The sequence below is a fragment of the Calidris pugnax genome, unplaced genomic scaffold (genome assembly GCF_001431845.1).
Source record: "Calidris pugnax isolate Ruff unplaced genomic scaffold, ASM143184v1 scaffold94, whole genome shotgun sequence".
NCBI classification, from domain to species: Eukaryota; Metazoa; Chordata; class Aves; order Charadriiformes; family Scolopacidae; genus Calidris; species Calidris pugnax.
In genome coordinates, this window is record NW_015090822.1 from 559,389 (window position 1) to 570,764 (window position 11,376).

At 50.7% G+C, this 11,376-nt stretch overlaps 1 long non-coding RNA gene across 1 annotated transcript; it reads right to left on the reverse strand.

Annotated features, from left to right (window-relative positions):
- On the reverse strand, window positions 1-1,231 carry LOC106886706. Its single transcript, XR_001411723.1, has 3 exons — window positions 1,107-1,231; window positions 226-512; window positions 1-149 (listed from the first exon to the last, which is right to left on the reverse strand). It is a non-coding gene; the product is annotated as an uncharacterized LOC106886706 (long non-coding RNA).
- Between the last annotated feature and the right edge of the window lie 10,145 nt (window positions 1,232-11,376).

Consider the following 11,376-nt stretch of genomic DNA (forward strand, 5'->3'; position numbering starts at 1 on the left):
CCCACAGATTTTAAACAATTTGAATTTACCTTCTCCAATGCTCGTTTATTCTCCATGTGCCAGCAGATTCGCAGTGTTTTCTGCACAGAATTCTGCTGAGCCCAGGGACAGGGATCAGGTGGAAAAGGGCAGGTGACAGAGTGCTGCTCCTGGGAGGGGAGATGGCATTTCAGAGCCAGGGCAGACATCCCTGGACCCCTCTGCTCAGCACCACAGAGACATCACCTGAGCTGCTGGGGTCTGCAGAGGACAGCACACCGTGATCCAGAGGTCTGTAAGGACAGGAGGAAGGCAGGACAGCCAGTCATCCAAAGAGCACCCAGAAGTTTCATTTCTTGACTCCCTGGCACTGGAGATGGCTCTTGGGCCACGTCCTCTTTAGTGGGTGGCACCTGGGAGCTGAAAGAAACGTCCCAGCTCCCAGCCTGCTTCCTTGGAGAGACCCCTCGTACTCCTCATGGACTCCTCGTGCTTCCATGGAACCACAGCCTGGGGACAAGGAAGCGGGTCCCCTGTGGAGGAAGAGGAGGAAGAGGGGAGGAAGCGGATGTTCCCAACCACCCCTCACAGATGGGGAAGGAGACAGGACAGAAGGGATCTGTCTGGATCCGACAGCGACTCGCAGCCCGGCACAGGTAAGGCCAGGGAGTCATTCATGCCTCATTTCTCCCACCTGTAAATTATTCCTCCCTCTTCGTCCCCACAGGCACATCGTTATGACTGCTCAATTAATTAACAGTTTAAAGAGCTCTGAGACATTCAGATGGAAGAGAAGGGGTTTTTTTGTGTTTCTGCTTTTCCAAAGCTGCGTGCATAAACACTGTGTTTATAGGTCCTTTGCTAAGGATGAAGAATTACCTCCAGTTTATGGATGGGAAAGCTAAGCCACAGAAAGTTAAAGCCCACACTTTGAGAAACAGCCTCAGGTTCCAAGATCCCACTCTCTGAGTGCCCGGCCACAAATAAACCCACCTGGGCTTTCAGAGGGCTGAGCACTCCCTCTCCTGTGAACAGCCCCGAGGGAAGGCCGTCACCCACCTGCCGAGGATCCCAAATCAGGTATCCCAAAGCTTAACCCACTCTGGAAATCCTAAATGGGACCTTACCCAAGAAAACCTGAAGGGAAGGAGCGCACTCGAGTGCTTTCCCCACCACGTCACTGCTTGGGTTCAGCCAGAGCTTCAGCAACGCTTCCTGCCACCGAGGGACCAGAGCAGGTGATGGGACTTCTGGAAGCATCTATTCCGTGTCCCTCCAGCACAGAGAGCTGTAAATAAATGTATTACTGGAGTGAGAGTTTCCCAGGCCAAAACAATCAAAACTCACATAAAAATAGAATGCTGAAAGGAAATCTGACCATTCTGCACTGTTATTATTTTTAACAGAAAACCCGAGTTCCTGTCAAAAACAAGAGAATAGACAATTTCCAGCCAGCTTTAATGGCAAGATCTTTTGAAATACTCAGCCATCTGTCACAGCAGGAGCGCTTGCTGTTCAGCCCTTCGGAAAAATCTGGCCCTTCTTTGGGAACATGGAGCTTTTGAAACTCAGCTCTCAGGCCCCGCCGTAGGAACCGCTTCTGCCATGGAAGGTCCTGCTCTTTCCTCTCTCCAAGGACTGTCCTGTGCAGCAGAATCTGCCAGCAAAGCAGGCAGAGATGGGCTTGCGGTGCAAAACTGGAGAATTGCTCCCAGCTAGCCCTAAATCCAAGGACAAACGGGTAGGTTAAGTCCAGAACTAACTGTACTTTCATTTAATGTTGTTTATAAAAAACATTGCAAACATATTTTAGCAGATTTCCAAATGTCTGTAGCTCATGAAAATTGCTCACTGAATATTCTTTTTCCCTTAGAAAGATTTATTTCCCCCCTCCTCTGATTCTTCCAGTCCTTTCTCTTCCCTCTCTCACTGTTGCTGACACCTTGCCCCAGACAGAGAGGTGGTAATGAAGAACCGCAGTCACCAGCAATGGAATCACCTGCTCCTCGCTCATAAAAGGTTGTTAGTAGTGGGACCCCAATTTGGGATGGAAAAACGGCTTCCAGGTAGGTCTCTCTGGGGTTAGTAAAATCTGCTCTACACAGGGAAATTCTGCAGCAGGTGAAGCACCTCCCACCTGGGACCAGCAAACAGAGGGTCCGACGCACAGAAGTGTCATCCCACCACAAACACCCACCTCTGGAGCCTGCTCCAGCTCCCCTTCACAGCACGAACATCTAAAGGCAGCGACCTGAAGGCAGCCCCGCAAAGTCAAGCTCTAACCAGGAGGTTTGCCCTTTCTTCTGCTCCTGGTGCGTTAGAAGAAATGTTACTGGTCTCATTTTAACAGCTATAGATGAAGTTCCTTGTGGTTCTCCGGGATGGAGACAAAAGCCACGTTACTTTCAATGGAGCAAGACCTTCAATAAATGGATGATATATGTAAGAACACTTTTCATTTCTAAAGTGGGCCAAGAGGCTTTGAAGTCACGTTCATAGCTCCACACGATCCCTTCTGCTGCAAAGAAAACCTCAGTAAAATCCTGGCTACATGAAAGTAAAGAGCAAAATTCCCACCAGTTTCCCTGTGAACGAGACTTCAGGCCATAAATCTACTCTGTAGAGGGTTTCCTACCAAATGTTGGAAAATTAATTTTTTTCAAAGAAAAAGAAAAAGTCAATTGTTTTATTGTATTTTCTTTAAAAAGCCGAACCCAAACTTTTCATTTTAGATTGGGGTCAATCCCAATTAAAAATTTTCCAGTTCCCACACATGTCTTCCCGAAGCAGTGGAGCTGTACTGGCTGACACATTCTGGTCCTAACCCAACCGACACACAATAGCTTGATAATGCCAGGCAATATGTTTTGAACTTTCCGTCCCCACAAAAAAAAAATTCAGCATATCAAGGTTCTTCTCCATCCAACCTCCACCCCCCCAAGTTTGAACAGAAATACATACAGAAGTATTGCAGTTTGTCAAAGATGTTTTCAAAACTACAATTCATGTCGGCAATGGTTTCCACCTGGCACAGCCCTACCAAAGCTAAGAAGTTGCTCTGGAAGAATAAAGCATAATTGGGAACAGAATTTGGCCTGAAGAGCTCCATGTCCCAAAGAGCCCAACGAGACCTTCCCCTTGGCTCTGCTCGTGCCTTTTGAGGAGGAGCCCAGCAGAAGGCAGGGAGGAATCGGTGGCTGCCAGCTTTGCAGAGTCCGGGAAACTCTTCGGAGACGTGACCCCAATTCTCTGGCTCCTGGATTTCCAACAGAGGAGTCTCTCAAAAATGGTGCTCTCCAGGGCCCCAAGGTCTTCACCCTTAACCTTCCTGAGTCACTGAAGAATAGTCAGCCTGAGCTACAACAACTACAGCAAACGTCCATTTGCTCCAGCACAGCGGTCTCAGAAGGTGCCGAAATGTTATAAACTCATGGCTGAGCCCTTGTTCAGCAGGAACTGAAAAGAACTTCAGCACTTGCTTAAGTTTAAGCACAAGCTGAAATGCATGGCTGAACAGGAACGGCCTGAGGAATTATGCAAATGCTTAGATGACTCCGGGTCCAAATATGAATTACTTTAGAAGATAGAGAAGCAAGCAGTGCAATTTAATCATTTTTATCTCCTCACCAAGAATGCACAAGTTCTTACAGCTAATATTACAGCATCCTCTGCTGCTGCCAGAAGCCAAATGACCTATTCTTTAACAGTCAAGCTCTCCTCATTTTCAAACTGAAGATTAGTCCATTTATGCTGCACAGTGGCACAGAATGACAATTCCATAACACAGGGAGCGAGCGCTGTTCCTCGCCTCCTCCATTTCCTCGCCCTTTCAGCGCTCGCTCCCGCTCCCGATTGACTCTCATGGTAATAAGGTGCTGCCGCTTCTAATCTCAAATTGTGTGCTTTCTGGGACACGGGCAAGTCATTAGATACCGCCACGGAGCGCCCAACTGCATCTGACCTTGAATCTAAACACACAAAAAACCCCACGGAGATAGAACTTACTCATATTAACAGTCTGCACTGAAGCTACAGCCTGAGCCGGGCACCCCCTTACACCGGGGAGTGGAACCCCCTCAGCAGCAGCACCACAAAGGGCACCTCCCCGCAAACACGAAGCTGGTTGTGAAATTGCTCCTGGGGGTGCCTGGTCCTCCCTCCTGCAGACGCCCTGGCAGCAGGACTGTGGCCGGGGCCAGTTCCCGGGGCCGGGTGGCTCGCAGCCCGTCCACAGCCCCACACACGCTCCAGCCGGCCCTCCCTGCAGGAATAGCAGGGAATCTGGGATATAACCCCCAGGAATGCCATCGCAGAACACTAGTGCGTTACATCAGGGTATCACTTCCCCTCCACAAACTAAAGAAAGGCCTTATCTCACAGATATTCATGGTTGGAAGGGACCTCTGAGATCATCGAGTCCAACCACAAAAAAAACCAAACCCAAACCAACCCAAACAAACAAACAAAACCCCCACAAACAGCCCCAACCCCACAACCCCGACAGCCCCAACCCCGGGCACTAGAGCATGCCCTGAAGAGCCATGTCTACACGTTTCCTAAATCCCTCCAGGGATGGTGACTCCACCCCCTCCCTGGGCAGGCTGTTCCAGGGCCTGACCACCCTCTCAGTAAAATAATTCTTCCCAATATCTAATCTAAACCTCCCCTGCCCCAACTTCAGACCATTTCCTCTGGTCCTGTCATTATTCCCCTGGGAGAAGAGGCCAACCCCCACCTCTCTGCACCCTCCTTTCAGGGAGATCTCGCTGTGATCTGAGCAGAAATAGGCAGGAGAAAGGGGAGAGCGATTAATAAACTCTGCAACCAACAATCACTGGGATCTGAGCAGAAATAGGCAGAAGAAAGCAGAGAGCGATTAATAAACTCTGCAACCAACAATGACTGTTGGTAATTACAGTACAGTCAATATGGGAAGACACACAAAAGGGCTCGCTGAGAAAACATCCCAATATAGAGTGCTCAGCTCCGGGGAGTGCTTCCCACCAAAATTCAGAGTATTTGACTTCTGGGTCACTGATTTCAATCTGGCCTCAAAGGAGAAAAGGCCTGAAGCCAGTGCCAGGTGTGGGTGGTGTGGGAGCAGAAGGGTGGGAGAGGGGAGGACACAACCTGAGTATTTGTGATTCCTGAGTGCAATAAAGCTAAAAATTCAGGCTGTGGCTCAATGATACAGTCAGTCCAGCTCTAGGACTCTCAGGACAAGGGGCTGCTGTGATATCACAATTCTGCCGGTTCCAGCTCGTCTGAAGCCCTTTGGCAGAGCTGACAGCGTGATGCTTTTTACAGCTGGAGGAGAAATCCAGAGTGTGCCAAAGAGTTCAACAGAAATGGGGGTGTGTGTGTGTGCCCACAGCTCACCGAGCCCCAAAGGGCTGGTATCGGGGGGTCATCCCTCGGTGGTGGCTGCGGGTGGGGGTCAGGGAGGACCAGGCCCGGCAGGAGCGTGCTGCCGAGCTGCTGCTGGTCACCCTCTGGGCTGGAGGCGAATGAGGACGCTGTCTGCAGCCCTGCCTGTCCTGTGAGAGGGTGGAGGGTGGCAGATGGTCAGCGAGTCGCCCAGGACACACAGAGCCACAGAGGCGTTAAACAGCATCAATAGCCAGGCTTTAGATGACACCCTCCCTGCTGGCACCACGTCCCTGCTCATCAGCGCTCCATTCAGTTAAAGACTTTAAAGAGAGCAGGGAATTAGGAGATTAGAGAGATGTGCTGCCGCCTTTGATAAGCCTGAAACCAGGAGCTCTGGTTGTGTTAATCCTGCAGCAGCAACACTGAAAAGGCGCGATTAACTGCGGCTGCAGGAACAGTCTAGCGCAATCTGTTTTCCCAGGGAATTCCTCCGTGGAAGGATGGGTCACAGGGCACACCTGCAAAACGCATCCAGGCGTTTGTGTCTGCACTGTGTCCACGGCCTGTGCTCCAACAGATGGTTGGCCAAAGGATTTTTTTTCCTTTCATTTTATTTTTGGGTTTTTCTCTGAACGCAGAGGAGCAGAGCAAGCCCTCCTGCCAACAGGGTAGTGAATGCAGAGCATTCAGCGAGGAAGAGGTGACCTTGATTAGTGTCTAATAAGTAGAAAGCAGTTGCTTTTCAGCACATAATGAAGTAGGAACGTTCTGCCACAGTCTGCCAGAGCTCTCGGTGCTGCTCTGATGGATGCTGTCAGAGATGCTGTCCATACTGTCTCTGCTTCAGGCACCAGCTGATCCTCGGTCCCTCCACACATGGTACCTTCCTGCTTCACCACGAGAGCTGTTAGAGAAGACCATCCATTTCTTTTTATGTAATGTGCCATCTTTTAATCAGCAGCACGAGCTTCAGGGCAGCTCTACCTGGTTTGTACCTTCAGACAGAAAATGTAGATAGCTTTGGGTTTGATTCCTTATTTTCTTCTTTACTTCCCTTTAAAATGATGACTATATTCTGTAAGCAGTATCCAGCCCTCACTGCTGATAGCAATGGAGAGGAATGAGCAGCCCTGCAGATAAGAAAAGAAGAAATTCTGGATCCACTGATACCAAGGGAGCCTTCCCCTTAGAACTGGGCACGTTTGGGAAAGAAGCCAGGAGAGGGTGGCGAGCTTCAGGGCAGCTCTACCTGGTTTGTACCTTCAGACAGAAAATGTAGATAGCTTTGGGTTTGATTCCTTATTTTCTTCTTTACTTCCCTTTAAAATGATGACTATATTCTGTAAGCAGTATCCAGCCCTCACTGCTGATAGCAACGGAGAGGAATGAGCAGCCCTGCAGATAAGAAAAGAAGACATTCTGGATCCACTGATACCAAGGGATAATATCCTTGCTGAGCCTTCCCCTTAGAACTGGTCACGTTTGGGAAAGAAGCCAGGAGAGGGTGGGTTAGCTGACATGAGGCTTGGGAAGGCAATCCCATCATAAAGGGGCTACTGAAAATGGAAAGGGATTAACGTGGGGATTGAGTGTGTCCATCAGGCCTTGGGGCACGGGACATGAACAGTATTGGCATCGCTTGCTGGGAATAATAATAAAATCAGGCTGATGACATAGAAGAAAAAGTGGTACCTCTTCCCTGCTACATACCAAGCAGCAGTGCTAGTGAGAAGGCTCCCGCATCCCTACCCGTGCTGTGACAGGATTCACTGGAACCACAGGGAAAAGCACCTTGTTGAGGCCACGCTTTGCACTGGAGGGACAGAGGTTGTGTGCCGGGGGCAGCAGAACAGACAGGGAATAAAACAGGGAGTTTCCACATCATTTAAACGCCCAGGGCACTTGCAGGGCAAGAACTTTCCTGGGGGCGGGGGTGGGGGGGAATTTGTGCTTTGAAAGGAAAAAAATCCACAGTTTATAAAAGGAGGGTGGGAGTCACAGATATGGAAGCCAAACGCATCCCGGGTTTGTGCTCTGTGTGCTGGGGTGTGTGTATAAGAAAAGAAGACATTCTGGATCCACTGATACCAAGGGATAATATCCTTGCTGAGCCTTCCCCTTAGAACTGGTCACGTTTGGGAAAGAAGCCAGGAGAGGGTGGGTTAGCTGACATGAGGCTTGGGAAGGCAATCCCATCATAAAGGGGCCACTGAAAATGGAAAGGGATTAATGTGGGGATTGAGTGTATCCATCAGGCCTTGGGGCAAGAACTTTTCTGGGGGTGGGGGGGAATTTGTGCTTTGAAAGGAAAAAAATCCACAGTTTATAAAAGGAGGGTGGGAGTCACAGATATGGAAGCCAAACGCATCCCGGGTTTGTGCTCTGTGTGCTGGGGTGTGTGTGTGGGTGGGTGGACACAAATGGGAGGGAAGATTCTGTGCTTTTCAGGGTTTCTAAAGCCAGAAAGCTCCAGCCTGCACTTCCGTGAGGTAACTCTGTGTTAATCCTGAGCTCCTGCTCTTCCATTTCAGGTTTCACCTGGACAGCAAAATGTTAAGCTGTTAGCATTAAAAAAGAAGAAAAAAAAACCCAGTTAAAATAGTTTTAATTTTAAAAAGAAGAAACTTCTTTATAGCTGCATAATCAGTTAAAACTTGCCTGTGGTGTTATGTCCATGTGCCAGTTTCCTTAGGGATCCACTTGCATCTGCATAATCATCTATTTTAATTATGTGATGCCACGGGGTATGTGATACTGTGGACAAGTAAAAAGACATGGAGATGAAGGTGGGGCAGAAAACAGAGCAGCCACATTTCCATCAGCAGAAATGACTGTTGCGTGCGGTCACGCGCACGGGGTGGGGAGGACAGTCATGTGAAGTTAGTTCCTTTATGTCCCCAAAATAAGTTCCTTCAGTCCCCTGTGAGGCAGATTCTCCCTCTTCTGCTCCACGTCTCAAACCCAGTGTCCTTTCCTGCTCTGGACTGTGCCAGGGCTTCCATCTTCTCCAGGCTCTGACCCCAAGCCTCTGCCATTCCAGAAGCCTCCACTTCACAGCAAACCCACAATTTGGCCACCCCCCGTTACCATTTATACATATATAAACATGGGCATTATGTTTGAAAGTGAGATCAGGAACTTTTGGCATCAGAAAAAACCCAGATTGCTCTTTTCCCAACCCTGCAAGGTTCCTGTTTCTAAAATAACTTGCAGTCAAGTAGGTCCCATGGAGGTGACACAAAGGATCAGGCTCGTTTACATCAGCTGGGGAAGAAGGACCTCCAGGAGCAAGTCAGAGAGAGCTCAAGAGCATGAGGCCACAGGAGAGCAGCACGTGCTGGTTGTCACTCCAAGCCAGAGTCAGGACAGCATCTCTCCCTGACGGATGCATCCTTTCTCTCTTGCTGTTCTCCCTCAGCAGCTCCTGTTCTCTCCCAGCACCTCTCCAGAGACCAGCAGGGACAGGGGAGCGTACGGTGGCAGCAGAGGTACCTCAGCCATTTCCCAGGGACCCTGCCGAGCTGCTCTGGCCCCCGCCAGCTGACGCAGAGTTTGTAAGGATGGATTCTTAGGTCTCTTTCTGGAGGTGAATCCCAGCGAACGACTCCACCGCCAAAGCCACGGGGTGCAGTGGCCAAGCTGTCCCACCCGAGACACTCGGGGGCACCGGGAGATGAAGGACCTACCTGAGCAACAGAGCAAGGCAAGTTTGCAAAAACGTGAATCACTTCAGCAGAACCTGCAGCACGCTAAATTAACACAGCTGCCCAGCAGCTCCTCCTTTCAGGGTCCGGTTCTAACAGCCAGGACAGCACACCCTGCCCCTGAGAGCCAGGCCAACCCCCCCGGGACTCCCAGCTCCAGAGGGTCTGCTCCAGCTGGAGACGGGCTCGGCTGGAAAGGAGCTTCCAAACCAGGCCCCACACGGGCTCCAGCTCAGGTGCAGACTGAGACCATCCGAGCTTCGACTCCCGAGCAACCTTCGGCTTCATTCTAGCTGTGAGACAAAAGGTGGGCAGGGCAGGACTCTGCAGCTTGAAAAAACACGTTGTGGGTCACTTACGATTTCATAAAGAAGGATTTAATGCCACCAAGGTGAAAAGATGATCCTGCAAAAGGGTGAAATATACTGAACAGGGAAAACAGAGCTAACGTGCTGCATAAAGAACATACTCTGTGCAATCACCACCAGAGAGGATATGGATAAGCGGTTTTCAAGAGGAAAGCCCCTCTATCTCATTAAACAGCTGCTTCGCTCCTGCTTTTCTTCCCTGTTCAACTCTTCACCTTTAATCTGCAGCACACACCAGGAATGCGGAGCTGCCCAGGGCCTCCCTTATCAGCTCAGGATAAAAGGGAGAGATGGAAAGGATGGATGTGCTGTGACTTCTCATTACAGACTGGCAGACACCGTGTGCCCGTCGCAGACAGACTAAAGAGCTGGAGACCCAAAGACTCGCTTATCTTTAAAGATTTGGAGGAATATTGGTGGAAAATAACAGGTGAGCTTCCACAGAGGAAAGGAAGAAGTGCCACGGTGTCCACACAGGGAGCTGTGCTGCAGGAGCTGGGGACAGCCCGGAGATGCCATTGCTCCCCCCACAGAGGACAGAGCAGCCCACCAGTGCTGGCTGAGGACACGGGGAAGGAGAGCATCTCCCCACAGGGATGCAAAAAAAAGGGCATCTGTAGGTATAAAGTCTGCAGGGGAGTGTCCTGCTGAGCTCAGTGACTGCCTCATGGCCCGTGGAAGAGGATTTTGGTTTTTCCTGAGGACAGCAGGGACCACCAGAGCACTGCTGAGCCCCATGGCAGGCTTGTGCCCGCAAGAGGAGCCCAGGGACCCCCCGGCACGGTTTCTTCCTTCTGTCTGGATAAAGCACAGAACAGACGGCTTGGTCAGAGCCCTCCCTGCCCTCCCCTCCCTGCTGCGCTCATGGAGCTCCCCCCCAGCCCTCTGCTGTGCTGGCACCTCCCTAGCTTGGCGTGGCTGTGCTGTATGGGCTGTGATGTATGGCCGGGGCAGAGCCCGTCCGTGGGGAGGGCAGAGGCAGGGCTGGCCCGGGCAGCACCGCTGTGGTGCCCTTGGTATTGATCAAAGGAGCGATGGAAGCAAAGAATTTAATTGCATTTGCTGTCTGGAAGGAGCAGGGGAGGGACAGGGGGCTGGGGGAGGCAGGGATTTAATTACCCCTCACACCCGCAGCCAGAGGAGCGATCACCGCGTATCGACCCTCGGCACCCCCCTCGGCACCTCCTCACCCAGCCCAGAGGGACACGGGAAGAAGGATGAGGAAATGTTCCGAATGCTTCATCCTGCATTAATCACACCTCGTGCCCTTCTCTCACCGAGCCCCCAGGGGAATGTCACAGGCATGGGAACAAGGGGAAGTTTACAGTTGCCTAAATCTGCGAGAGAGAGGTGTCTGTGGCACACAGCGTGTCGCAGCTCCCACCGTAAACTCACGGGCACATTTCCAGCAAGTAACAGGGAGTTGAATCCACACATACGACTCGGTGAAAGGCTTAAGCAGCCTTTAATCAGGCTCCTAATTGGTCTTTCCCTCCGCTTCAACATTTGTCATTTGAAGAAAGCAACAGCCGTTCCCAAATGAGCTTTTTTAAGTAACATTCAGGACATAATCAGGTCTCTTTGAAAAGGGACAGTTCTAAATTCAGTCATAAATGTTTGGTACCATTGCCTGCCACACTGAGCAAACGGTTTTAGTGGGGACCTGTATTTATTAAATCACCACCTTCAAGACAAAAGCTCACGGGGAATGCATTATGCTCAATCTGCCGAGAGCTTGTTCTGCTAATGAGGGCATGCCCCATCTTTTCCAAAACACCACTTGGAAAACAATGGTCCAGTTTTGACATTGCAGCCGCGGCCGCCTGGCGCTGCCGGAGGAGCTGTCACGGAGATTCCTCCCATCGACTCCCAGTTCCCTTTCATCTGGGGCCTGTCTTGTGTGATGGCAGCCCAGAGCGGTGACCTGGGGCTCTGCTCCACGCCTTATCTCCTGA